The sequence below is a fragment of the Ornithorhynchus anatinus genome, chromosome 3 (assembly GCF_004115215.2).
Source record: "Ornithorhynchus anatinus isolate Pmale09 chromosome 3, mOrnAna1.pri.v4, whole genome shotgun sequence".
Lineage (NCBI taxonomy): Eukaryota > Metazoa > Chordata > Mammalia > Monotremata > Ornithorhynchidae > Ornithorhynchus > Ornithorhynchus anatinus.
Window position 1 is genome coordinate 133,895,854 of NC_041730.1, and position 26,557 is coordinate 133,922,410.

At 45.2% G+C, this 26,557-nt stretch overlaps 1 protein-coding gene across 2 annotated transcripts in view; it reads right to left on the bottom strand.

Annotated features, from left to right (window-relative positions):
* Positions 1-26,557, bottom strand: part of ADGRA1 (adhesion G protein-coupled receptor A1) — a 679,465-nt gene that overhangs the window by 538,085 nt on the left and 114,823 nt on the right. For both annotated transcript variants that reach the window (XM_029061334.2, XM_029061335.2), the window contains exon 2: positions 14,363-14,434. The gene's annotated coding sequence lies outside the window, so the exon portion shown is untranslated. The remainder of the gene's footprint in view (positions 1-14,362; positions 14,435-26,557) is intronic.

Here is a 26,557-nt window from a genome sequence, read left to right on the forward strand (position 1 = left end):
ATCGTATCTACCCCAACTCTTAAAACAGTGCTTGACACGTAGCCCTTAACCAGTACTACGAGAAGCAGCGTGGTTAGCGGACAGAGCACAGGCCTGGGAGTCAGAAGGACCTGGCTTCTAATTCTGGCTCCACCGCTTCTCTGCTGTGTGACCTTGGGCATATCACTTCACTACTCTGGGTCCCAGTTACTTCATCTGCACAATGGGGATTAAAAGTGTGAGCCCCGTATGGGGATCCAGACTGTCTAACCTGACAATACCTTGCATCTACCCCAGGGCTTAAAACAGTGCTTGCCACATACTAAGCGCTTAACAAGGGCCATAATTATTATTATCTTAAGACTCTTCTCCTCATACCCCCTTGACAGGCTCTCCTGAGTCTCCTCCTCACAGCTCCAGAGAGGGCTGTCCCCGTCCAAACCAAGCGAGTCATGGGGGTCTGTGTGACTCCTGGAGTCAAACTCCCTCCAAGGGCTAGATACAATGAGACCACGGACTAGTGGAGAGAGCCCGGGCCTGGAAGTCAGGAGGACCCGGGTTCTAATTCTGCTCCACCACTTCCCTGCTGGGGGACCTTGGGCAAGTCACTTCATTTCTCTGGGCCTCAATTCCCTCATTTATAAAATGGGGATTAGAACGGTGAGTCCCATTGCGGGACAGGGATTTTGTCCAACCTGATTAGCTTGTATCTAACCTGACGATTAGAACGGTGCCTGGTGCATAGTGAGCACTTAACAAATAACCATAAAAAATATGAGGTATTTAAAACTTTTAAATGAGTGCTTTTCTAGCTGAGGGAAGGTAACACGGGACACCCACTCCAGTGTTTTTGCCAAATCGATCGAGTAATTGTATTTTCTGAGCACTTACTATAATAATAATAATCATAATGATGGAATTTGTTAAGTGCTTACTCTGTTCGAAGCACTGTTCTAAGCGCTGGGGTAGATACAAGGTAATCGGTTGTCCCATGTGGGTCTCACAGTCTTAATCTCCATTTTACAGATTAGGTAACGGAGACACAGAGAAGTTAAGTGGCTTGCCCAGGGTCACACAGCAGACAAGTGGCAGAGCTTTAATTAGAACCCATGTCCTCTTACTCCCAAATCTGTGCTCTTCCCACTAAGCCACGCTGCTTCTACTATGGGCAGAGCACTGCACTAAACACTTCAGAGAGTACAGTGTAACAAAATGGGAAGATGTTACATGCTCACAACGAGCTTACAGTCTAGTGGGCGAGACACAGCTTAATATGAATAAATAAATTATGGTTGCGTACATATGTGTTGCAGAGCTGAGGGAGGAGTGAAGGATGCAAAGGATGCAAGGGCCAAATGAACAGAGGTGATTATGGAGATAATGCAGAGTGAAATTTGCCCTAAAATACGATTCGCCTTATCTCTGCCCAGTCCCTAATTTTTTGTCTAGTTAATTGTATTTGTCATGTACAATTTAAAACAAGTATTTGGGTTTCAACATTGTGTATTTACTTAAGCCATTCAGAGAGGAATGAAGGTGTCAACCTTCAGATTATATAATTACTGTCCCTTATGAGGCCCTGGCTCTTTTCTAAAAACAATCCGCTGACAGATAGCAATGGGAATTTGCAAATGATGCATTTTAATGTGTGTGTGTGTATATGCGTGTGTGAGGGAGAGAGAAAGAAAGAGAGAGAAATGGGTTAGCTCAGAACACACTGCACCTTAAATACTTCAGCTGCCTGGGTTTTTGGGGGTTTTTTTAAACACAATATGTTCTCTTCACTAATTGTCTGGATTAGAAGAAACAAGCATAAGTACTCAACATAATTGGAAATGATCCAGTGCTTTCAAAAAGGATTATTCTCAGCTGCTCAGAAATAATTCACTAGCTTTGTTCTTTACCAGCAAAATGGAGTGGATAATTGAGAGAATTTCCCATAGACGTCAATGTGCGAATAATACACCGTTGTTTCAATTATCTGGATATTTCAAGCCGAAGCATTTTGGAGGCCTGAGTTTTCTCAGACAAGGTGTGGTTGGGAGAGTAGATCTGTTTATCTGGAGTACAGTCCCAAGGAGGTGGCTTTGGGGATAACAATCAATTCTTTGAATGGTTCTGATGCAGCCAAAGCAGTATGTCAATAGTGGGTGTTAGGATCCTAGCATGATAACAATAAAAATATTAGGAGGGAATTTATTAAGTGCTTACTCTGAAGTAAGTGTGGGTAAGTACAAGGTTATGAAATTAAACAGTTTATTCCTGCATGGAACTCACAGTCTATTTTATCTCCCCTTTACAGATGAGGAAACTGAGGTTCAGGGAAGTTAAATAACTCACCCAAGGTCACACAGCAGGCCATTAGCCGAGGGAGTACACAAACTGACTTCCAGGCCCATGCTCTTTCCACTAGGTCATACTGTCTCCTCAGCCCATCTTCGTATACTCTCTGGGCCAATCTACAAGACAGGAATTCTCTTTGGTTTCACTGCAGGGATAATGTCTAGGTCCAAGATGGAATTTCCTGACAGAGAGGACTGTTAATGCAGTGGAAGATTTTAGACACTGAAAAAACTTGGTGAACTTTTTGATTGAGGATCTTTGAGAATCAAATTTTTCTCATCTTCCTGGAATGTCTGATTGGGACTCTAAGGGAAAACAGGGGAATAAACCAGATAAATTCTTAGGGACCTTTACAATCTTTTGACTTGTATCTGATATACATGTGAAAAGGGAATTTAATTTTTCTCATAAAAGTTCATTTATTTGGGCCCACTCTCATAATTTAACTTTTGCCTGCCTTCTTTCACAACAAGAAGAATAATAACAATAATAATGCTCCCTTTGCTCTTCCCCCCACAGCACTTATGTACTTATCTTTAATTTTATTTATTTGTATTGATGTCTGCTTCCCCCTACTGTAGACTGTAAGCTTGTTGTGGGCAGGGAATGTGATTATTTATTGTTCTACTGTGCTTTCCCAAACATTTACTGCAGTGCTTTGCACACAGTAAGCGTTCAATAAATAAGACTGAATGAATGAATTAGAATAATGACACTGAACGCTTACTATTTGCAAAGTGCTGAAGTAACACAAGGTTAAGAAATCAGACACAGTCTGTCCCACACAGGCAATGAATCTCATTATGGGCAGAGAACGTGTCTGTTTATTGCTGTATTGTCCTCTCCCAAGTGCTTAGTACAGAGCTCTGCACACAGTAAGCACTCAGTAAATACAACTGAATGAAAGAATGAGTCTATGAATCATTTGATGGTATTTATTGAACATTTACTGTAGACAGAGCTCTGAACTAAATGTTTTGAAGAGTGTAATACGACAGAGTCGGTAGACCCGTTCCTGGTCCACAAGGAATTTTCCCTCATCCATCCCTGTTTTAGATGGGAAAACTGAGGCCCAGTGAGGACGTAAGTGACTTGTACAGATAATAATGATGGTATTTGTTAGGCGCTTACTATTTGCTAAGCACTGCACTAAGCGCTGGGGTAGTTACAAGGCAATCAGATTGGACACAGTCCCCGTCCCACATGGGGCTCAAAGTTTCAACCCCATTGGGTCTCATTACTTCCTTGACCATGTTGTTTTCACTAGGCCAAATCTTCTCTGGTGCTACCAAGGCTTGGCAGGATTTCCTTTAAATGTTCATTGAAAAGTTTCATTTTAATTAATTTTATTGCACTTGGATCTGTGACCTTTGGACATTCGGTACTGGCACCATAGCACTTACGTACGTTGCCATAAATATATTATGAATTAGAGATATGTCTGTCTCCTCCTCTAGACTGTGAGCTCACTGTAAGCAGGGAACATGTCCACCAATTCTGCTCTATTGTACTCTCCCAAGCGCTTAGTATAGTACTCTGCTCTCAGTAAGTGCTCAATAATACAATTGATTAATTGATTTAAAGACAGAAATGTTTGTTCTTCATTGTGGTTATTGTGGGAAGCACTTCAATTGTATTTCTTGAGTGCTTGCCGTGTGCAATGCACTGTACTAAGCACTTGGGAGAGTAGAACAATGACCAGACACATTCCCTGCCCACAGTGAGCTTACAGTCTAGAATCAACATGGATAGTAGAAAGAGCGCGGTCCTGGATGGCAGAGGACTTGGGTTCTAATCCCGGCTCTGCCATTTGTTCGCTCTATGATCTTGGGCAAGTCACTTCACCTCTCTGGGCCTCCGTTTCCTCATCTGTGTAAAGGGCATTCAAAACCTATTCTTCTTCCAACTTAGACTGCGAGCCCCACGTGGGACAGGGACTGTGTCTGACCTGATGACCATGTATCTATCTTAGGGCTTAGACTAGTGTTTGTCACAAAGTGAGTGCTTAAATACCAGAGTTGGACTGTTGCTGTTCCTATTATTATTATGAGCATCATTATTTTTATTATCATTATTATCAATCCAACGGTTCCATGTAGAGTGCCTGTCTACAATGCACTGTACTAAGCATAACATGGAAACTCATCGACATCATCCCCTCCCTCAAGGAGCACACATAAGTCTCTCTTCTAAATCACCTTAAATTTCACAATACTGAATCCCACGTTGCAAATTTCTGAAAGTATCTACGTTGCATTTCTCTACCAGGCAAATCTTTACCTGTGCAAAAAAAAAAAAAAAAAGGGCTTCTATTGTTATTTTGTTTACCGCTATTCTACTTCTACCACGTCTTCTGTCTACCTCTTTTTGACTGCTTCTTGATGACTGTATCAGCTTCCTTGCTGATTTCCCTGCCTCGCGTCCCTCCCTACTCCAATCCATACTTGACTCTGCGGCCTGGATGATTTTTCTACAAAAATCTTCAATCGATGTTTCCCCATTCCTCAAGAACCTCCAGGTGTTTCCCATCCACCTCCACATCAAACGGAAACTCCTCACCATTGGCTTTGAAGCAATTAATCCCCTTACTCCCTCCCACCTCATCTCGCTGCTCTCCTACTACAAGCCAGACCACACACTTCACTCTAATGCCAACTTACTCACTGTACCTCCATCTCGTCTACCTCACTGCCGACCTCTCCCCCACATCCTATCTCTGGCCTGGAACGCCCTCCCTCCTCAAATCCGGCATACAATGACTCTCTCCTCCGTCAAAGCCTTTTTGAAGGCACATCCCCTCCAACAGGCCTTCCCAGACTAAGCCCACCTTTCCTCTTCTCCCACTCCCATCTGCATCACCCTTTACTTGGATTTGATTCCTTTATTCACCCCTCCCACAGCGCCACAGAACTTATGTACATATCCCTAATTTACTAATTTAATAATTATGGTATTTGTTAAGCACTTACTATGTGCAGAGCACGGTTCTAAGCGTTGGGGTAGATACAGGGTAGTCAGATTGTCCCACGTGGGGCTCACACTTCTTATCCCCATTTTTACGGATGAGGTAACTGAGGCCCAGAGAAGTTAAGTGACTTGCCCAAGTTCACACAGCAGTCAAGTGGCGGAGTCAGGATTAGAACCCATGACCTCTGACTCCCATGCCCATGCTCTTTCCATTAAGCTACGCTATTTTTATTAACGTCTATCGCCCCCTTTAGAGTGTAAGCTCATTGTGGTCAGGTAAGGTGTCTACCAGTTGTGTTACATCGAACTCTCGCAAGCACTTAGTACAGAGAAGCAGCGTATCTTAGTGGAAACAGCATGGGATTGGGAGTCAGAGGTCTTGGGTTCTAATCCCCGCTCCACCACCTACCAGCTGTGTGATTTTGGGCAAGTCATCTAACTTCTCTGTGCCTCAGTTACCTCATCTGGAAAAGGGAGAGTAAGACTGTGAGCCCCACGTAGGACAACTTGATTACCTTGTATCAACCCCAGTGCTTAGAAGAGTGCTTCGCACATAGTAAGTGTTTAACAAATACCATTATTATTATTTTTATTTTTACAGTGCTCTGCACACGGTAAGTGTTCAATAAATAGGACCGATAGATTGATTTTTGTCACATGCAAAATTCATCAAACACACACCATATTTAATGCAACTACAGAAAATGCCAAAATTAAATGAGTGAAACATAGTACCTCAGCTTGAATAAAACAGGGTTTTGCTTACATAAGAAACTCAGTGAGAGAAAATTCCCAACAGTAATTACTGGAAAAACTGCCTATACTGTATTATGAGCTAATGACATATTTGTATAACATTACATTAATGAATGCAAATGATGTTTCTTGGCTCTGTACATTGTTTTGGTGAGGCTGCTCAACTGCAATAATCAGAATTTTTAAAGAGTAACAATACATAACACATACAAGCAATTTGCAAGTGATTTTAGAGAGTGAATCATGTAAAAACTTAATTCTTTTTCATGTTATATGCATTGAACTACATTCTTGGAAAGCTGCAGAGAGGCAGATAACCTCTCTTATTCTCTTCCCTTAATCCCAGCCAGAAGCAGCTTCAGTTTATTATTCATTCATTCAATCCTACTTATTGAGCGCTTACTGTGGGCAAAGCACTGTACGAAGCGCTAGGGAGAGTACAATATAGCTCATTAGGACAATCTCCTTCTAGACAGCAGTAGAGTTTCTCCTGCCACCCACATCATAATAATGATAATGGTATTTGTTAAGCACTTACTATGTGCCAAACACTGTTCTAAGCACCGGGTAGATAGAAGGTATTCAGGTGGTCCCATGTAGGGCTCCCAGTCTTAATCCCCATTTTACAGATGAGGTAACTGAGGCACAGAGACGTGAAGTGACTTGCCCAAAGTCACACAGCTGATAAGTGACAGAGCCGGGATTAGAATAATAATAATAACATTGGTATTTGTTAAGCGTTTACTATGCGCAGGGCACTGTTCTAAGCGCTGGGGTAGATACAGGGTAATCAGGTTGTCCCATGTGAGGCTCACAGTTAATCCCCATTTTACAGATGAGGTAACAGAGAAGTTAAGTGACTTGCCCACACTCACACAGTTGACAAGTGGCAGAGCCGGCAGTCGAACCCATGACCTCTGACTCCGAAGCCCAGGCTCTTTCCACTGAGCCACGCTGCTTCCCCGAGCAGAACCCATGAGCTCTGACTCCCGAGCTCGGGCTCTTGCCACTATGCCATCTACTTCATTCATTTATTTAATCATATTTATTGAGCACTCACTGTGTGCAAAGCATTGCACTCTGCATTTGGGAGAGTACAATAGAACAATAAACAGATGCATTTCCTGCCCACAATGAGCTGACAGCCTAGAGAGGGAGACAAACACTAACAGAAATGAAAAAATTACAGATGTGGACATAAATGCTGTGGGGCTGGGAGGGGAAGATGAATAAAAGGAGCAAGTCAGGGTGACGCAGAAGGGAGTGGGAGAAGAGGAAAGTGACGCTTAGTCAGAGAAGGCTTCTTGGAGGAGATGGGCTTTCCATAAAACGTCGAAGCGGTGGGGAGAGGGATAGTAACTTCAGCCACAGTGAAAACATGGTGAACTGGACGAGAACCGTCTCTCCAAGTGAGTCCTGGAAATAAGTCTGGGCAGGATACTCTGGCTAGGAGTCTATTTGAGCATTCCCTCCCACCGTATTATTCAGTGTTCCTTCCAACTAATTCACTGGATTGCCTGTTTCCCATGCTAGATGGTAAACCTCGATTCTATTTATTGCCATTGTTCTCGTCTGTCCGTCTCCCCCGATTAGACTGTAAGCCTGTCAAAGGGCAGGGCCTGTCTCTATCTGTTACCGATTTGTACATTCCAAGTGCTTAGTACAGTGCTCTGCACATAGTAAGCGCTCAATAAATACTATTGAATGAAACCCCTTGAGGGCAGGCATCCTGCCTCCTAATTCTCATATACTCTCCCAAGCACTAAGTAAAATGCTCTGCCTACAGTCTTCGCTCAGTAAGTACGACTGACTGTTCGAATACCCATGCTCTTAGCATTTGTGAACCAATGGTTCAGAGAGTCACGGGTGGGCTTTTCTGTTCTTTGTTACCTTGGTCAGACCCTGATTTCTAAGTCGGGTTCTGCCACTTACCTGCTGTCTTACTTCAGGCAAATCACATAACTTTTTGATGGCTCACTTTCCTCATTTGTAAAATGAGGATTAACTTTCCGTTCCCCCTTTCTCTTAGACTGTTACCCCATGGGGAACAAGACTGTGTTCAACCTAATCTAATTGGGAAGGAGCATTGCAGAACGGATACAGCAAGGGTCTGGGACTTCTAATCCCGGCTCCACCACTTGTCCGCTACGTGGTCTTGGGCAAGTCACTTCACGTCTCTAGGCCTCAGTTATCTCATCTATAAATTGGGGATTGAGCCTATGAGTCCCCCGTGGAACAGGGACTGTATCCAGTGCAATTTGCTCATATTGATGTCTTTGGTGGCATCATGAAAATGGAACTAAATCACTGAATCTAATGGGATTTTTTCTTAATTCCTCTTTTTTGTCTTCAAGGAACACAGTGTACTTGTAGCGGCAGTAGAAAATGTTTCCCTTCCTTGGGTGAACCCAAACCCTATTAAATATGCTGAGTAAGCTCTAAAATGAGGAACGGTTAGTTAATGAGACCAGGCTAAAACACAAACTAGAGACATCACTGTTCGTGCCCGAAAAAAAAAAAAAAAAATCACATCGCCCGGGGAAGATTCAGAAGAAAAGATGCATTGTGAAGCTCGAACACTATTCGTGAACCTTGCTTTTAATTTGGGGGTTTTCTTTTTTATAAATTATTATTTTTTTAAAGATCTAATTCCAACCCACCATGGTAAGTTCATATTTTTAGTTGGCAGAAAGCTCACGTGAACCCTGAGTCCCTTATGAATTATAAAGAAGTTGTTCAGGCACTCCCCTTCTAGACTGTAAGTTTATTGTGGGCAGGGAATGTGTCCATTTATTGTTTTATTATACTCTTGTCAGTGATTAGTATAGTGCTCTGCACACAGTAATCACTCATAAATACAATTGACTGACTGGCATGCAACTTCTTTAACAAAGAAGAAAGTTTTCATTATGAGTAGCATTTATTGAGCACTTACTGACAGCAAGGGCCTAAACCCTTGGGCAAGCACAACATTAGCAAGACACCCATTCCCCATGGCTCAATGGAAAGAGCCCGGGCTTGGGATTCAGAGGCCATGGATTCAAATCCCGGCTCTGCTACTTGTCAGCTGTGTGACTGTGGGCAAGTCACTTAACTTCTCTGTGCCTCAGTTATCTCATCTGTAAAATGGAGATTAACTGTGAGCCTCACATGGGACAACCTGATTACCCTGTATCTCCCCCAGCGCTTAGAACAGTGCCCTGCACATAGTAAGTGCTTAACAAATACCAACATTATTATTCCCCACCATCAAGGAGAAGCAGTGTGGCCTAGTGGAAAGAGCCTGGGCCCAAGAGTCAGGTGTTCTAGGTTCTAATCCCGGCTCCGCCACTTGTCTCCCGTGCGACTTTGGTCAACTCACCTAACTTCTCTGTGCCTAAATTACCTCCTCTGTAAGATGGGGATTAAGACTGTGAGCCCCATGTGGGACATGGGCTTTGTCCAAACTTGTATCTACCCCAGTGCTTAGTACAGTGCCTGGCACTTAATAGCAGCTAAAGAGATACCATTAAAAAAGATTACAGTGTAATGGACTGGTGCACTTGAGTACATGCCTGTGTATACACACACATGATGTTGTGACCCTTAATAATGATGACGGTATTTGTTAAGTGCTTACTCTGTGCCAAGCGCTGTTCTAAGTACTGGGGTAGAGACAAGGTAATCAGGTTGTCCCACGTGGGGCTCACAGTTTTAATCCCCGTTTTCCAGATGAGATAACTGAGGCACAGAGAAGTTAAGTGACTTGCCCAAAGTCACACAGCTGACAAGGGGAGGAGTGTCAGGATTAGAACCCACAACCTCTGACTCCCAAGCCTGTGCTCTGTCCACTGAGCCACGCCCGTAAATGTCAAAGATCGTGATTCCTAGTAGGAAGTGAGATGGTTCACCTAATTAATGAACTGTGGTATTTCCTAAGGGCTTACTATTTGCCAGGCACTGTTCTAAGTGTTGGGGTAGATAATAATGATAATAATAATAATAATGTTGGTATTTGTTAAGCACTTACAATATACCAAGCACTGTACTAAGCGCTGGAGTAGAGACAAGGTAATCAGGTTGACCCACATGGGGGGGGTACGGTCTTCATCCCATTTTACAGATGAGGTAACTGAGGCACAGAGAAGTTAAGTCACTTGCCCAAGGTCACCCAGCTGACAAGTGGTGGAACCGGGATTAGAACGCATGACCTTTGACTGCCAAGCTAGTGCTCTTTCCACTAAGCCATGCTGCTTCTCAAGAATACAAGATAATTGTGTTGGACACAGTTCCCGTCCCACGGATTGGAAAGGAATTCTCTTTCATCATCATCATCTATTGAGGACCTACTTAATTACCAGCACTGGACTAAGTGCTTGGCAAATTACACCCAAATCAGCGTGGCCTAATGGATAGAGCAAGGACCCCGGAGTCAGAAGGACCTGGGTTCTAATCTCGGCCCCCTCACTTGTCTGCTGTTTGAACTTGGGCAAGTCACTTCACTTCTCTAGGCCTCAGTTCCCTCATCTGTAAAATGGGGATTAAGAGTGTGAGCCCCATAGGAGACAGGAACTAGGTCCAACCTGATTAGCTTGTATCTTCCCCATTACTTAATGCAGTGTGCGGCACAGAGTAAGCACCTAAATACCATTAAAAAAAAAGCCAATCAGTCCTCTCTAGGAGTTTGCCATCTATTGGCTGGACAGATAGACAGATACAAATGGTGATCTCTTATAAACTGAAGCTATTTCAAGTAGAAATCAAAAAGAGTGAGATTCAGATGGTTCTTATTCTTTTAATAGACCTGTATTTTTTTCCCTTCCCATAATGTGAGTTAATAGAAGTACCACGGTTCCGATTTTCTGCTCCATTATATAGTTTCAATTAGGGTGCTTTATAGCACCGCTCAATTATATTGAAATTATGCACTTTCAGTTATACTGTGGCTTAGGAAATGCATTTCGATCAAGCTGTAACCCTGCAGAAAGAGCCGGTGTGGGGCTTTTCGTGTGCATGAGCTGGGTCTGGTGGCAGAACTGTGTCTTCCTAAGCAGGAAGGGTTCGATGAAGGATTTGAAAGGAAGTCGCGTGGCCTATTGGAAAAGAGCATGGGCCTGGAAGTCAGAGGGCATGAGTTCTAATTCATTCTCATTCATTCATTCATTCATTCATAATCCTGGCTCTGCCACATATCTGCTGTGTGAACTTGGGTAAGTCACTTCACTTCTCTGGGCCTCAGTTACCTCATCTGTAAAATGGGGATTAAAACTGTGAACCCCATTTGGGACAGGGATTGTGTCCAACCTGATTAATTTCTATGTACTCCAGAGTTTAGAACAGTGCTTGGCACATAGTAAGGCTGAGTCAGTAAGAAAAGGCTGGTAAAACCAGACTCCATATCAGAAGCAGCATGGCTTAGTTTAAAGAGCCTGGGCTTGGGTGTCAGAGGTCATGGGTTCTAATTCCGGCTCTGCCACTTGTCAGCTATGTGACTTTAGGCAAGTCACTTAACTTCTCTGTGCCTCAGTTCCCTCATCTGTAAAATGGGGATTAAGACTGTGAGACCCATTTGGGACAACCTGATCACCTTGTACAGAACAGTGTTATAATAATAATAATATTGGTATTTGTTAAGCACTTACTATGTGCAGAGCACTGTTCTAAGCGCTGGGGGAGATACAGGGTCATCAGATTGTCCCACATGAGGCTCACAGTCTTCATCCCCATTTTACAGATGAGGGAACTGAGGCCCAGAGAAGTGAAGTGACTTGCCCACAGTCACACAGCTGACAAGTGGCAGAGCAGGGATTCGAACCCATGACCTCTGACTCCCAAACCCGGGCTCTTTCCACTGATCCACGCTGCTTCTCTTATCATACTATTACTACTATTGTTAAAGAGTGTGGCCTACTGAAAAGAACAAAGACCTGTGAGTCAGAGGGCCTGGATTCCAATCCCGACTTCGCCACTTGCCTGCTCTGTGACCTTGGGCAACTCACTTCACTTCTCGGTGCCCCTCTTTGCTCATCTGTAAAATGAGGATTCAATACCCATTCTTCTGTGTACCCTGAGCCCCAGGTATGGATGAATCTGATTTTCATTGTAGTTTATCAATTAATCAATCATTGGCATTCATTAAGCGCTTACTATGTGCAGAGCATCGTACTAAGTGCTTGGGAGAGTACAATACAATAGAATCGGTAGACCCATTCCCTGCCCGCAACATGTTTACAGTCTAGTGAGAGAGACAGACATTGAAACAAATTATGGATATGTGCATACATGCTGTGTGGTTGATGATGGGGTGCCCAAAGGGTTCAGATCCAAGTAATAATGATAATAATCATAACTGTGGCACTCAATAATAATGTTGGTATTTGTTAAGCGCTTACTATGTGCAGAGCACTGTTCTAAGCGCTGGGGTAGATCCAGTTAATCAGGTTGTCCCATGTGAGGCTCACAGTTAATCCCCATTTTAGAGATGAGGTAACTGAGGTACAGAGAGGTTAAGTGACTTGCCCACAGTCACACAGCTGACAAGTGGCAGAGCCGGGAGTCGAACCCATGACCTCTGACTCCGATGCCCAGGCTCTTTCCACTGAGCCACGTATGTGCCAGGCACTGAACTAAGCACTGGAGTGAATGCAGCAAATCAGGTGGGACACAGTCCCTGGCCTACATGGGGTTCACAGTCTTTAATCCCCATTTTACAGATGAGGTTACTGAGGCACAGAGAAATGAAGTGACTTGCCCCTCATGGCATGGCAGACATGTGGTGGAGCTGGGAATAGTACCCATTAACCTCTGACTCCCAGGCCCGTGCTCTATCCACTACACCATGCCACTTCCCCTAGTGCATAGGGGTATCTACCCCAGAGCTTGGTACAGTGCTTGGTACATAGTAAGTGCTTAACAAATATCACCATTATGAACTCTCTGCCACGATCACTGTGATCACACTTGTTTGCTAATGATCTAGATAATGAATATTTCATCTCTCGCTCTGCATCCGTCAGCTACAGATACTCCGCCTCAGAGCTCTGACAATTTCAGGATTCTTTCAAGATGTACGGATAGACGCTGACAGCCACGTTTCCCAGGCGACGTCTCGGGATGGAGGAAAGGACCCAGACTCCTGTGTTGGATACTCCACTGGACCAGCAACAAGCAAACATAAAGTAGAGCTCGAGAAAATTTAATAGAGCTTGAGAAAATTTAACTTCACATACACCCGCCTTAACCACGTTGACCTGCTGGCCTGGAATGCGCTCCTCCCTCTTCATCTCTGACAGACAACTGCTCACCCACCGTTCAACGCCTTATTGAGGGTACACCTCCTCCAAGAGGCCTTCCCTACTAATCCCTCTTTTCATTTTCATCCTCTCCCGCCTCATCCTCTTCCCAGCCCCACAGCACTTAGGTCCTTATCCAGCATGACTTAGTGGATAGAGCCCGGGCCTGGGCGTCAGAAGGACCTGGGTTCTGATTCCGGCTCTGCCACATGTCTGCTGAGTATCCTTGGGCAAGTCACTTCACTTCTCTGGGCCTCAGTTACCTCATCTGTAAAATGGTGATTAAGAGTGTCAGCCTATGTGAGACAGGGACTGTGTCCACCCTAATTAACTTGTACCCACCCCAGCGCTTAGAACAGAGCTTGACACATAGTAAGCACTTACTCAGAACCACTATTACTATTAGTAGTAGTAACAGTAGTATTTATTTTAATGTCTGCCTCCCCCTATAGATGGTAATCTCACCGTGGGCAGGGAATGTCTCTGTTATATCGCTATATTATACTCTTCCCGAGTGCTTAGTACAATGTTCTGCATATAGTGAGCACTCAACAACAATAAGAATTATGGTATTTGTTAAGCGCTCACTATGTGCCAAGCACTGTTCTAACCGCTGGGGTAGATACAAGGGAATCAGATTGTCCCACATGGGGCTCACAGTCTCAATCCCCATTTTACAGAGGAGATAACTGAGGCACAGAGAAGTGAAGTGGCTTGCTCAAGGTCAGATAGCAGACAAGTGGCGGAGCTGGAATTAGAACCCACTGATCTCCATGTTGGTATTTATTTTTGTTACAAATTGCTGCTCACCATTTCCCGTGTTTTCCATACCCACTTTTGTTAGTTTGCTTTTAGTTCTGACCGGTTAACGCGATGCTGAGCAGAAAGCCCCGTTCTACTCCTCAAAGCCAGAGGGTCGTTCCGGGCCGTCGTGCAATTCAGCTCCCAATATCAGTGATGAGGAGCGGTGGTGTGAGTAGGGTTTTGGGGAAAAACATAAGTCAAGGGATGGGGAAGAGAAGGGAGGGTCAGAGGATTTTACTCACAGCCTTTCCAGGGATCTCAGGCCGAAGAAAGCGCCGTTCTTGACCCACAGGATCTTGTTGTTGCTCAGAATCCTGCAAAAAAAGTCAGGAAAGAGTCAGGCGGGCTGAACGGAACAATTTGGCTGAACTACGAGAACACGGCCCGAGAGAATGAAAATCCCATCCCGTTGTCACCGTGCGGCGATGCGCTACATTCCCCAGTCTTTCCTTGGAGGCACCACTGAATGGGGATGACCGTTTCCACTACCAGAGGCGATTCCTTTTTCACCGGGTCCCGCTTTGAGAAGCATCGTGGTTCACCGAGAACATTAAGAAATTAAGCATTTGGTGGATCTTCCGTTGGCCTGGGTCCTCCCGGAAAATCTGACCCAGGCTAAACCACAAGAGCCAGGCTGGGACAGTGGCTCAGAGGCCCATTCCGGCATTGAACCCAGAGCCTCCAACACCACTGCCTCAATGCGTGAAGGCTGTCTATTCTATCCCCGCGACACACACTCATTCACTCAAGCATATTTATTGAGCGCTTACTGTGTGTAGAGCACTATACTACCAGTTATCGTCCAGTTAACAGGACGATAACCCTCCAGTTATCGTCCTATCTCCCTACTACCCTTCCTTTCCAAAATCCTAGAACGAGTCGTCTACAATCGATGCCTAGAATTCCTTAACTCCCATTCTCTCCTAGACCCCCTCCGATCTGGCTTCCGTCCCCTCCACTCTACCGAGACTGCTCTCTCTAAGGTCACCCGTGACCTCCTTCTTGCCAAATCCAATGGCTCCTACTCCATTCTGATCCTCCTTGACCTCTCCGCTGCCTTTGACACTGTCGACCATCCCCTCCTCCTCCATACCTTATCTCACCTTGGCTTCACGGACTCTGTCCTCTCCTGGTTCTCCTCTTACCTCTCTGGCCGATCGTTCTCGGTCTCCTACGCCGGAGCCTCCTCCCCCTCCCATCCTTTAACTGTTGGAGTTCCTCAAGGGTCAGTTCTTGGCCCTCTTCTGTTCTCCATTTACACTCACTCCCTCGGTGAACTCATCCGCTCTCACGGCTTTGACTACCATCTCTACGCAGATGACACGCAGATCTACATCTCCGCCCCTGTCCTCTCCCCCTCCCTTCAGGCTCGCATCTCCTCCCGCCTCCGGGACGTCTCCACCTGGATGTCGGCCCGCCACCTAAAACTCAACATGAGCAAGACTGAGCTCCTCATCTTCCCTCCCAAACCCGGTCCGCTCCCAGACTTCTCCATCACCGTGGATGGCACGACCATCCTTCCCGTCCCGCAGGCCCGCAATCTCGGTGTCATCCTTGACTCGTCCCTCTCGTTCACCCCACACATCCTATCCGTTACCGAGACCTGCCGGTTTCACCTCTATGATATCGCCAAGATCCGCCCTTTCCTCTCCACCCAAACGGCTACCTTACTATTACGGGCTCTCGTTATATCCCGGCTAGACTACCGTGTCAGCCTTCTCTCTGACCTCCCTTCCTCCTCTCTCGCCCCGCTCCGGGCTATTCTTCACTCCGCCGCCCGGCTCATCTTCCTGCAGAAACGATCTGGGCATTTCACTCCCCTTCTTAAACAACTCCAGTGGTTGCCTATCGACCTCCGCTCCAAACAAAAACTCCTCACTCTAGGCTTCAAGGCTCTCCATCACCTCGCCCCTTCCTACCTCTCCTCCCTTCTCTCTTTCTACCGCCCACCCCGCACGCTCCGCTCCTCTGCCGCCCACCTCCTCGCCGTCCCTCGGTCTCGCCTATCCCGCCGTCGACCCCTGGGTCACGTCCTCCCGCGGTCCTGGAACGCCCTCCCTCCTCACCTCCGCCAAACTGATTCTCTTTCCCTCTTCAAAACCTTACTTAAAAATCACCTCCTCCGAGAGGCCTTCCCAGACTGAGCTCCTCTTCCCCCTCTACTCCCTCTGCCATCCCCCCTTTACCTCTCCGCAGCTAAAGCCTCACTTTCCCCTTTTCCCTCTGCTCCTCCACCTCTCCCTTCCCATCCCCACGGCACTGTACTCGTCCGCTCAACTGTATATATTTTCGTTACCCTATTTATTTTGTTAATGAATTGTACATCGCCTCGATTCTATTTAGTTGCCATCGGTTTTTACGAGATGTTCTTCCCCTTGACGCTGTTTAGTGCCATTGTTCTCGTCTGTCCGTCTCCCCCGATTAGACCGTAAACCCGTCAAACGGCAGGGACTGTCTCTATCTGTTGCTGACTTGTTCATCCCAAGCGCTTAGTACAGTGCTCTGCACATAGTAAGCGCTCAATAAATACTATTGAATGAATGAATGAATACTAAGCACTTGAGAGGGTACAACATAAGAATAAGCACATTCCCTGCCCATATCGAGCTTACCACCCCCACCCCCAACTCTGATGTAACTATGTGTTAGGCAAACACCCCAGAACACCCCTGCCTCTGCTGTGTGACCTTGGATGAGTCACTTAACTTATCTGTGTCTCAGTTACCTCAACTGTAAAATAGGGGTTAAGACTGTGAGCCCCATGTGGGACAGGAACTGTGTCCAACCTAAGTAATTTGTATCTACCCCAGCACTTAGAACAGTGCTTGGAACATAGTAAGTGCTTAACAAGTACCGTAATTATTATTATTATCATTTTCCAGTTCCAGAAGCAACAAATGGATTCTGGACTTTGGTGAATAATAATGTTGGTATTTGTTAAGCGCTTACTAGGTGCAGAGCACTGTTCTAAGCGCTGGGGTAGACACAGGGGAATCAGGTTGTCCCACATGGGGCTCACAGTCTTAATCCCCATTTTACAGATGAGCTAACTAAGGCACAGAGAAGTTAAGTGACTTGCCCACAGTCACACGGCTGCCAAGTGGCAGAGCCGGCATACGAACCCATGACTTCTGACTCCAAAGCCCGTGTTCTTTCCACTGAACCATGCTGCTTCTCCATGGCTCCTGGAAGCCATCCCCAGCTAGAAGACTCTTCTGCAGCTTTCTTGCACCACAGCAGTGTTGAGTTTTTTTAATTTTATTTTATTATTTATTTTAATGTATTTGGTAAGGGCTTACTATGTGCCAGACACATAGTACTATGTGCTGGGGTAGATACCAGCTAATTATTTGGGACACACTGCCTGTCCCACATGGGGCTCACAGTCTTGATCCCCATTTATAGAAGAGGGAACTGAGGCACAGAGAAGCAAAGTGACTTGCCCAGGGTCACAGAGCAGACAAGTGGCGGAGCCGGAATTAGAACCCAGGTCCTTCTTACTCCAAGACCTGTGCTCTTTCCACTACACTATGCTGCTTCTCTTGGAGAGAAGAGATTACTTTGACTTACTCCAAACACCTCCCTTCCTCTCCTCCTCAACTGTGAAAGCATTTTCACTGGTCTGAATAACATAATTCAAGCCCATTTCAATTAGCACTAGTTAATGACACATCTATAAGCATAGATAGAGTCATAATCGATAGCGTCCTAGTGCAAGTTGCCTATTTTCTGAAAAGGATGTCAATCCATCAGTAGTATTTATTAGGCAATTGATGTGCAGAGCACTGTATTAAGTGCTTGGGAGAGTCCAGTAGAGTTAGAGAAAGAGCGTGGCTTAGTGGAAAAGAGCATGGGCCTGGGAGTCAGAGGTTGTGGGTTTTAATCTGGTTCTAATCTCGCCTCTGCCACTTGTCAGCTGTGTGACTGTGGGCAAGTCACTTAGCTTCTCTGTGCCTCAGTTACCTCATCTGTAAAATGGGGATTAAGACTGTGAGCCTCACGTGGGATAACCTGATAACCCTGTATCTACCCCAGCGCTTATAACAGTGGTCTGCACATAGTAAGCGCTTAACAAATACCAACGTTATTATTAGTACCACCTTATCTGTAAAATGGGGATTAAGACTGTGAGTCCCTCATGGGACAACCTGATTACCTTGTATCTATACTTGTGCTTAGAACAGTGCTTGGCACATAGAAAGCACTTAACAAATATCATCATCATCATTATTATTATTATTACAAGACAAAAACCCTGCCCTCAAGGAATTCACAGTATAATGGGGGAGACTATAACTGACAGAGAGGAGATGGAAAAGGGGATATATACATAAATTAGTGCTTAAATAAGGTATGCATTTTGTGCAACATATTCACTTTACTTACATATTCATATAGTCATATTATATTTATTTATTTACATATTCATTTGCATATTTACATAGTGAGCAGAGCAATGTTCTGTGTGCTTGGATGAGTAAATATAACAGAGTTGGTAGACACCTACCCTGCCCAAAGTGAGTTTCGAGTCTAGAGGAGGAGAAAGACAAAATAAATTCTGGATGTGTACCTAAATAATAATAATGATAATAATGATGATGGCATTTGTTCAGTGCTCACTAAGCGCCAGGCACTGTACTAAACACTAGGGTAGACACAAGCAAATCGGGTTGGACATGGTCCCTGCCCCCACGTGGGGCTCACAGTCTTAATCCCCATTTGACAGACGAGGGAGTTGAGGCACAGAGAAGTACAGTGATTTGTCCAAGGTCACACAGTAGACACAGTGCCACAACAGACACAGTGCCTAGCACAGTGGCTAGGAGAACCAGGATTAGAACTCATGACCTTCTGACTCCCAGGCCTAGGCTTATTCACTATGCCATGCTGTGGAGCTGAGTGTTCAGGTGGAAAGGTATAAACTGGGGAGATTAGGGATTAAATAGGGAGGGCTTTTTGGAGGAGAAGTAATTTCAGAAGGGATCCACAGATTGGGAGAGCTGTGTTCATTCAGCTTCCAAGCAAGGGGGAGATCTGACCATGTGGTTGGTGGAGGAGACAAGGAAGAGGCACATGGAGAAGGAAATGAAGAATACACTTTTTACAATCTGCCCACCTGTCGTGTATCCTGTGAGACCTAGTCGGGGAAACAATAAACTCCTTGTGGAGAGCCGTGATTAAAAGTGTCAATCAGTCAGTCGTATTTATTGAGCACTTACTGTTTGCAGAGCACTGTACTAAGCACTTGGGGGAACACGGTATAACAATTAAAAGACACATCCCCTGCCCACAATGAGTTTACAATCTAGAGAGGTAGAAACCACTAGGTAATACGCTTAAAGAGATGCTTTTTGACTCCAGAGGTTTATATCTTTTTCTCAACTCCTTGAGAGCAGAGATCATGTCTCTAACTTTACTGTACTTTCCAAGTGCTGAACCCAGTGCTCAGCACAGTGCTCTGCCTACAATAAGTGCTCAACAAGTACTACTGATTGCTCTCCATGATTTGGCTTCCTTATATGCCAACTAGTTAGCTATACGGAAGGAGGCACAAGCAGTGAGAAAAACGGTGGAGAAAATGTGTAGCAAATGGCTTTCCTTTACTGATTTGCAATAGAATTTCATTTCCTGGAGATGTTTTAATGAAAGAAGCCAAATGAACTCCAGGTCTTCTGGAGCAAAAGGAGCCTCCAGAGAATTGATCTCAACCGGGCTAGCTTCCAGTTCCAGGAGGTCTTTGTTTTTTTTTCTTTAACCTTCCGCATTTAAAATTCCTATTTGAGCACCCAAACACTCAGCAGCACAACCTTAAGCTTTTATTCCCCTTGGCGGAAGCCCAGTTCGGCTTTAGGGAGACCTGCAAGGTGTTCATCATGACACCGTAGCCTAGGAACATGACTTACTGTCCTCGATATTGCTGGTCTTCCACATTTTGATAGTGGGGAGAGGTCGTTTGTATGAGAACTAATTTCATCTGACTTGTGAATACTGAAATACTGGCAAATGCAGAACCATTTGTATTCTGCCCTCTGGGTCTGTTCCTGTTTGCATTAGCACCGTGTTTTAATTACACCTTATTAGGCCACCATTTTGCTGTGGCTAGGAGAAGAGTGCCCCCCCCCCCCCCCCCCCGCGCCCATCAGATATGATGTCATAAAACATATTTACATTTTGCTTGATGAATCAATTTGGGAAGATGATCAGTACATTGCCTGTGGCTTAAATGCTTTCATTTTGAAACCTACACTAACTTCATTTCATGAAAGACTGCCAATTCTTTTCTTTTTGTTTTTTCTACTTGTCAGGGGTTTTCACACCCAAGAACCAGTCAAAGGGGTATTTTTCAGAAGGAAAGAGAAATTTGTAATAATTTCCAGATTTCCCAAGCACCTAGTGGAGTGTGCCACGCTAAATGGTATTCGAGTGCTGACTGCGTGCAGGCCACTGTACTAAGTGGTTGGAAGAGTACAATCCCGCTGGTTGACACGATTCCTGCCCATGGGTGTTTACGATCTAGTGGAGAGGAGCTCACAGTCTTGTGCTGTCTAAAGTTACAATCTTCTTGAAAGAATATAGTAATAAGAGTAACAAGAATAATAATAATGATGATGATGATGATGATGGTATTTGTTAAGCATTTACTAAGAGCTCTAATTGCTGGGGTAGATACAAGGTAATAATGATGTTGGTATTTGTTAAGCGCTTACTATAATAATGTTGGTATTTGTTAAACGCTTACTATGTGCCAAGCACTGTTCTAAGCTCTGGGGTAGATACAGGGTAATCAGGTCATTCATTCATTCATTCAATAGTATTTATTGAGCGCTTACTATGTGCAGAGCACTGTACTAAGCGCTTGGGATGAACAAGTCGGCAACAGATAGAGACAGTCCCTGCCGTTTGACGGGCTTACGGTCTAATCGGGGGAGACGGACAGACAAGAACAATGGCACTAAACAGCGTCAAGGGGAAGAACATCTCGTAAAAACAATGGCAAATAAATAGAATCAAGGCGATGTACAATTCATTAACAAAATAAATAGGGTAACGAAAATATATACAGTTGAGGCTCACAGTCTTCATCGTCATTTGACAGATAAGGTCACTGAGGCACAGAGAAGCTAAGTGACTTGCCCAAAGTCACCCAACTGACAAGCGGCAGAGCCGGGATTAAAACCCATGACCTCTGACTCCTAAGCCCGGGCTCTTTCCACTGAGCCATGTGCAGAGCACTGTTCTAAGCACTAGGGGAGATACACGGTACTCAGGTTGTCCCACGTGAGGCTCACAGTCTTCATCCCCATTTTACAGATGAGGTAACTGAGGCACAGAGAAGTGAAGTGACTTGCCCACAGTCACACAGCTGACGAGTGGCAGAGCTGGGATTCGAACCCATGACATCTGACTTCCAGGCCCATGCTCTTTCCACTGAGCCATGCTGCTTCCCAGGTAATCAGGTCATGCCACGTGGGGCTCACAGTCTTAATCCCTATTTTACAGATGAGATAACTGAGGCACAGAGAAGTGACATGATTTACCCAAAGTCACATAGCTGATGAGTGGCACTGTTGGGATTAGAAGCCACGACCTCTGACTCCCAGGCCCGTGCTCTTTCCACTGAGCCATGCTGCTTCCCAGGTAATCAGGTCATGTCACGTGGGGCTCACAGTCTTAATCCCTATTTACAGATGAGATAACTGAGGCACAGAGAAGTGACATGATTTGCCCAAAGTCACACAGCTGACGAGCAACAGAGTTGGGATTAGAACCCATGACCTCTGACTGGCAAGCCCGGGCTCTTTCCACTAAGTCATGCTGCTTCTCTCATCTCTTAACAATAGAGTTATCAGACACGATTCTACCTTCACTGAGTTTACAATCTAATGGAAGAGCTTAAATCCAGTACTATACCAAATGCTGGGGAGAGTATAGTTGAATAATAATAATAATGATAGTATTTGTTAAGCACTTACTATGTGCAAACCATTGTTCTAAGCGCTGGGCGATGCAAGGTAAACAGGTTGTCCCACAGTCTTCATCCCCATTGTACAGATGAGGTAACTGAGGCACAGAGAGGTTAAGTGACCTGCCCAAAGTTACACAGCTGACAAGTGGCGGAGCTGGGATTAGAACCCATGACCTCTGACTCCCAAACCCGGCTCTTTCCACTGAGCCACGCTGCTTCTCTAACCCATGCCCAAACTTTCGGTGAGCTTCACTGTTTGCCATCATTACATAGGCACCTCAAAAGTTGATGACATTAACCCTGAATTTCTACCACAGATATTGAGAGGACTGTGAGCCCATTGTTGGGTAGGGATTGTCTCTATCTGTTGCCCAATTGTACTTCCCAAGCGCTTAGTACAATGCTCTGCACATAGTAAGCGCTCAATAAATATGGCTGGATGAATGAATGAAATTATCGAATTCAAGCCGCTTATCAATCAACTGTACTGAGCGCGTCCTGTGTGCCAAATACCATACTAAGCACTTGGGAGAGTAGACCTGATTAACTAGCATTTACCTCAGTACTTAGAATAGTGCTTGGCACATAGTAAGCACTTAATGAATACCATAATTATTACAATAGAGAAGCAGCGAGGCTTAGTGGAAAGAACGCGGTCTTGGGAGTCAGAGCTTGTGGGTTCTAATCCCGGCTCCGCCGCTTATCAGCTGTACGGCTTTGGGCAAGTCGTTTCACTTCTCTGCGCCTCGGTTACCTCATCTGTAAAATGGGGATGAAGACTGAGTCCCAAGTGGGACAACCTGATTACCTTGTATCTGCGCCAGTGCTTAAACCAGTGCTTTGCACCTAGTAAGCGCCTAACCAATACCATCCTTATCATTATCACTACAATACAACAGAGTTGGTAGGCATAATCTTTGGTTTAAGAGGCCAATTCGTATAAATTTATCCATCCTGCTCTGTGCTGGACATTCTACAAAGCACTTGGAGGAGTACAGTAGAGTAAGATGTGGGCTCTACCCTCAAGGAGCTTGCAGTCTACTGGGGTAGACAGAGAGATAAATTACGGGTAGGGGGAAGCAATGGATTTTACAGTGCTACTCGCCCCTCATTCAAAGCCTTATTGAAAGCACATCTCCTCCAAGAGGCCTTCCCTAACTCCTCTTTTCCTTTTTTCCCATTCCCTTCCTCCCTTTATCCATCCCTCCTCCCAGCCTGAAAGAACTTATTTATTTAGTCATATTAATGCCTGTCTCCCCCTCTGGACTGCAAACTGATCATGGGCAGGGAATGTGTCTGTTTATTGTTGTACTGTACTCTCCCAAGGCTTAGTACAGTGCTCCACACATAGTTCACAATAAATATGATTGACTAATCGACTTCCTCCTGCACAAAGATTGGAGGAGCTGCTTAGGCCACTGAGGATGGGGTTAGGAGGACTACCACACGGCATCCACGTGAGGCTGCAAAAATGAACCAAAACTTTGCTGGCCCTTTGTGATTTTTTTAATAGTATTTGTTAAAGCACTTATTATGTGCCAGGCACTGTACTAAGTGCTGGAGTAGATAATAATAATGATTGTGGTGTTTATACTTATTATGGGTCAGGCAATGTAGTGAAGCAGCGTGGCTCAGTGGAAAGAGCTCGGGCTTGGGAGTCAGAGATCGTGGGTTATAATTCCGGCCCCGCCTCCTGTCAGCTGTGTGACTTTGGGCAAGTCATTTAACTTCTCTGGGCCTCAATTACCTCATCTGTAAAATGGGGATTAAGACTGTGAGCCCCACGTGGGACAACCTGATCACCTTGTATCCCCCCAGCGCTTAGAACAGTGCTTTGCACACAGTAAGCATTTAACAAATACCGTCATTATCATTATTATTACTAAGCGCTGGTGTGGATACAAGGTAATTGGGTGAGACGTGGTTCCTGTCCCACATGGGGTTCACAGTCTTAATCCCCATTTTACAGATGAGGTAACTGAGGCCCAGAGAAGTGAAGTGACTTGGCCAAGGTCACAGAGCAGATAAGTGACAGAGCCAGGATAAGAACTTGGGTTATTCTGACTTCCAGGCCCGAGCTCTAACCGCTCAGCCAGGCTGCTTCTCTGTAGCAATGAGCAGCACTCCTGCCTGCCCCCTCTAGAAGGGAAACTCACTGTGGGCAGAGAATGCGTCTGTTTACTGTTATTTTGTCCTCTACCAAGCACTTAGTACAGTGCTCTGCACACAGTAAGTGCTCAATAAATACAACAGAACGAATTGAACGAAACCACAAGTAAGAAAATTCTTTCCTGAGCCCAGATTCTCAGGAAGCTCCCACAGGGCTTGGCAGAGTCCTCAGCACAGAGTAAGTACTTCACAGAAGCATCACTTTAAACGGGTTTCATATCCAAGGACAGTGGATAAAATGGATTTTTTTTGAGGGCCAAAGTACGCAGTTTCATTATTATAGATTGTGTGGACTGTACATTATGAACTCCTGGTGGGCAGGGATCGTTTCTACCAACTCTGTCGAATTGTCTTATTTTGTTCTGTTGTTTTCTCTGCTGTCCGTCCCCCCCGATTAGACTGTGAGCCCGTCATTGGGCAGGGATTACCTCTACCTGTTCCCGAATTGTACATTCCAAGTGCTTAGTACAGTGCTCTGCACATAGTAAGCACTCAATAAATACTATCGAATGAGTCAACCTTCTCTCTGATCTCCCTTCCTCCTCTCTCATCCCGCTCCAGTCTATTCTTCACTCCGCTGCCCGGCTCATCTTCCTGCAGAAATGCTCTGGGCATGTCACTCCCCTTCTTAAACACCTCCAGTGGCTGCCTATCGACCTCTGCTCCAGACAAAAACTCCTCACTCTAGGCTTCGAGGCTCTACATCCCTTTGCCCCTTCCTACCTCTCCTCCCTTCTCTCTTTCTACCGCCCACCCCGCACGCTCCGCTCCTCCGCGGCCCACCTCCTCACCGACCCTCGGTCTCGCCTATCCCGCCGTCGACCCCTGGGCCACGTCCTCCCGCGGTCCCGGAACGCCCTCCCTCCTCACCTCTGCCAAACTCATTCTCTTCCCCTCTTCAAAACCCTACTTAAAGCTCACCTCTTCCAAGAGGCCTTCCCAGACTGAGCTCCCCTTCTCCCTCTACTCCCTCTACCACCCCCCCCTCACCTCTCCGCAGCTTAACCCTCTTTTCCCCCCATCTCCCTCTGCTCCTCCCCCTCTCCTTTCCCATCCCCTCAGCACTGTACTCGTCTGCTCGACTGTATATATTTTCATTACCCTATTTATTGTGTCAATGAAATGTACATCGCCTCGATTCTATTTAGTTGCCATTGTTTTTACGAGATGTTCTTGCCCTCGACTCTATTTATCGCCATCGTTCTCATCTGTTTGTCTCCCCCGATTAGACTGTAAGCCCGTCGAACGGCAGGGACTGTCTCTATCTGTTGCCGACTTGTTCATTCCAAGCGCTTAGTTCAGTGCTCTGCACATAGTAAACGCTCAATAAATACTATTGAATGAATGAAGTATTGCCCTCTCCCAATCATTTGGTACACTGCTGTGCATATGGTAAACACTCAATGACTGATCATGTTTGCTTGCAGTCTTCTCCATCGTTCAATTCATCATTCATTCACTCAGTCGTACATATTGAGTGCTTACTAAGTGAAAAGCACTAGATTAAGCTCTTGAGAGAGTAGAATAAATAATAAACATTCCCTGCCCACAACAAACGTACAGTCTAGGGAGGGAGAAACAAGACATTGATATGAATAAATAAAATTACAGATGAATTACAAATATGTTCATACGTGCGGTGGGGCTGATTCACAGCTCTCCTGTGTATCAGGAAGTGGTTAGGTCATGTTCCAAATATCAAGGACAGACCATTCTTACATAATTAAATCAGACTCTAAATGATTTCATGGCCTAGTGGAGAAAGCCTGGGGCAGGGAGTCAGAAAGACCTAGATTCTAATCCCATCTCTGCCACTTGTCTGCTGTGTGACCTTAGGCAAGTCACTTTACTTCTCTGAGCCTCTGTTACCTCATCTGGAAAATGGGGATTGAGACTGTGACCCCCACTGTGGGGCAGAAACCGTGTCCAACTTGATTAACTTGTATCTAACCCAGCACTTAGAACAGTGCTTGAGCAGATAATAAGTGCTTAAGAAATACCATTAAAACAATATTAAGAAAACATCGGAAACTGTGCTTACCTGAGCTAACTGTGATGGTTCTAAAAGTAAACTCAAATAATTCTGTGTTTTCATTTTGTTTTTATGGTATTTTTTAAGCATTTATTATGTGCCAGGTACTGTACTAAGTGCTGAGGTAGATTCAAACTAATCAGGTTGGACACAGTCCCTGCCCTGCATAGGGCTCACAGTTGGAGAAGCAGCGTGGCTCAGTGGAAAGAGCCCGGGCTTGGGAGTCAGAGGTCATGGGTTCGAATCCCGACTCTGCCACTTGTCAGCTGT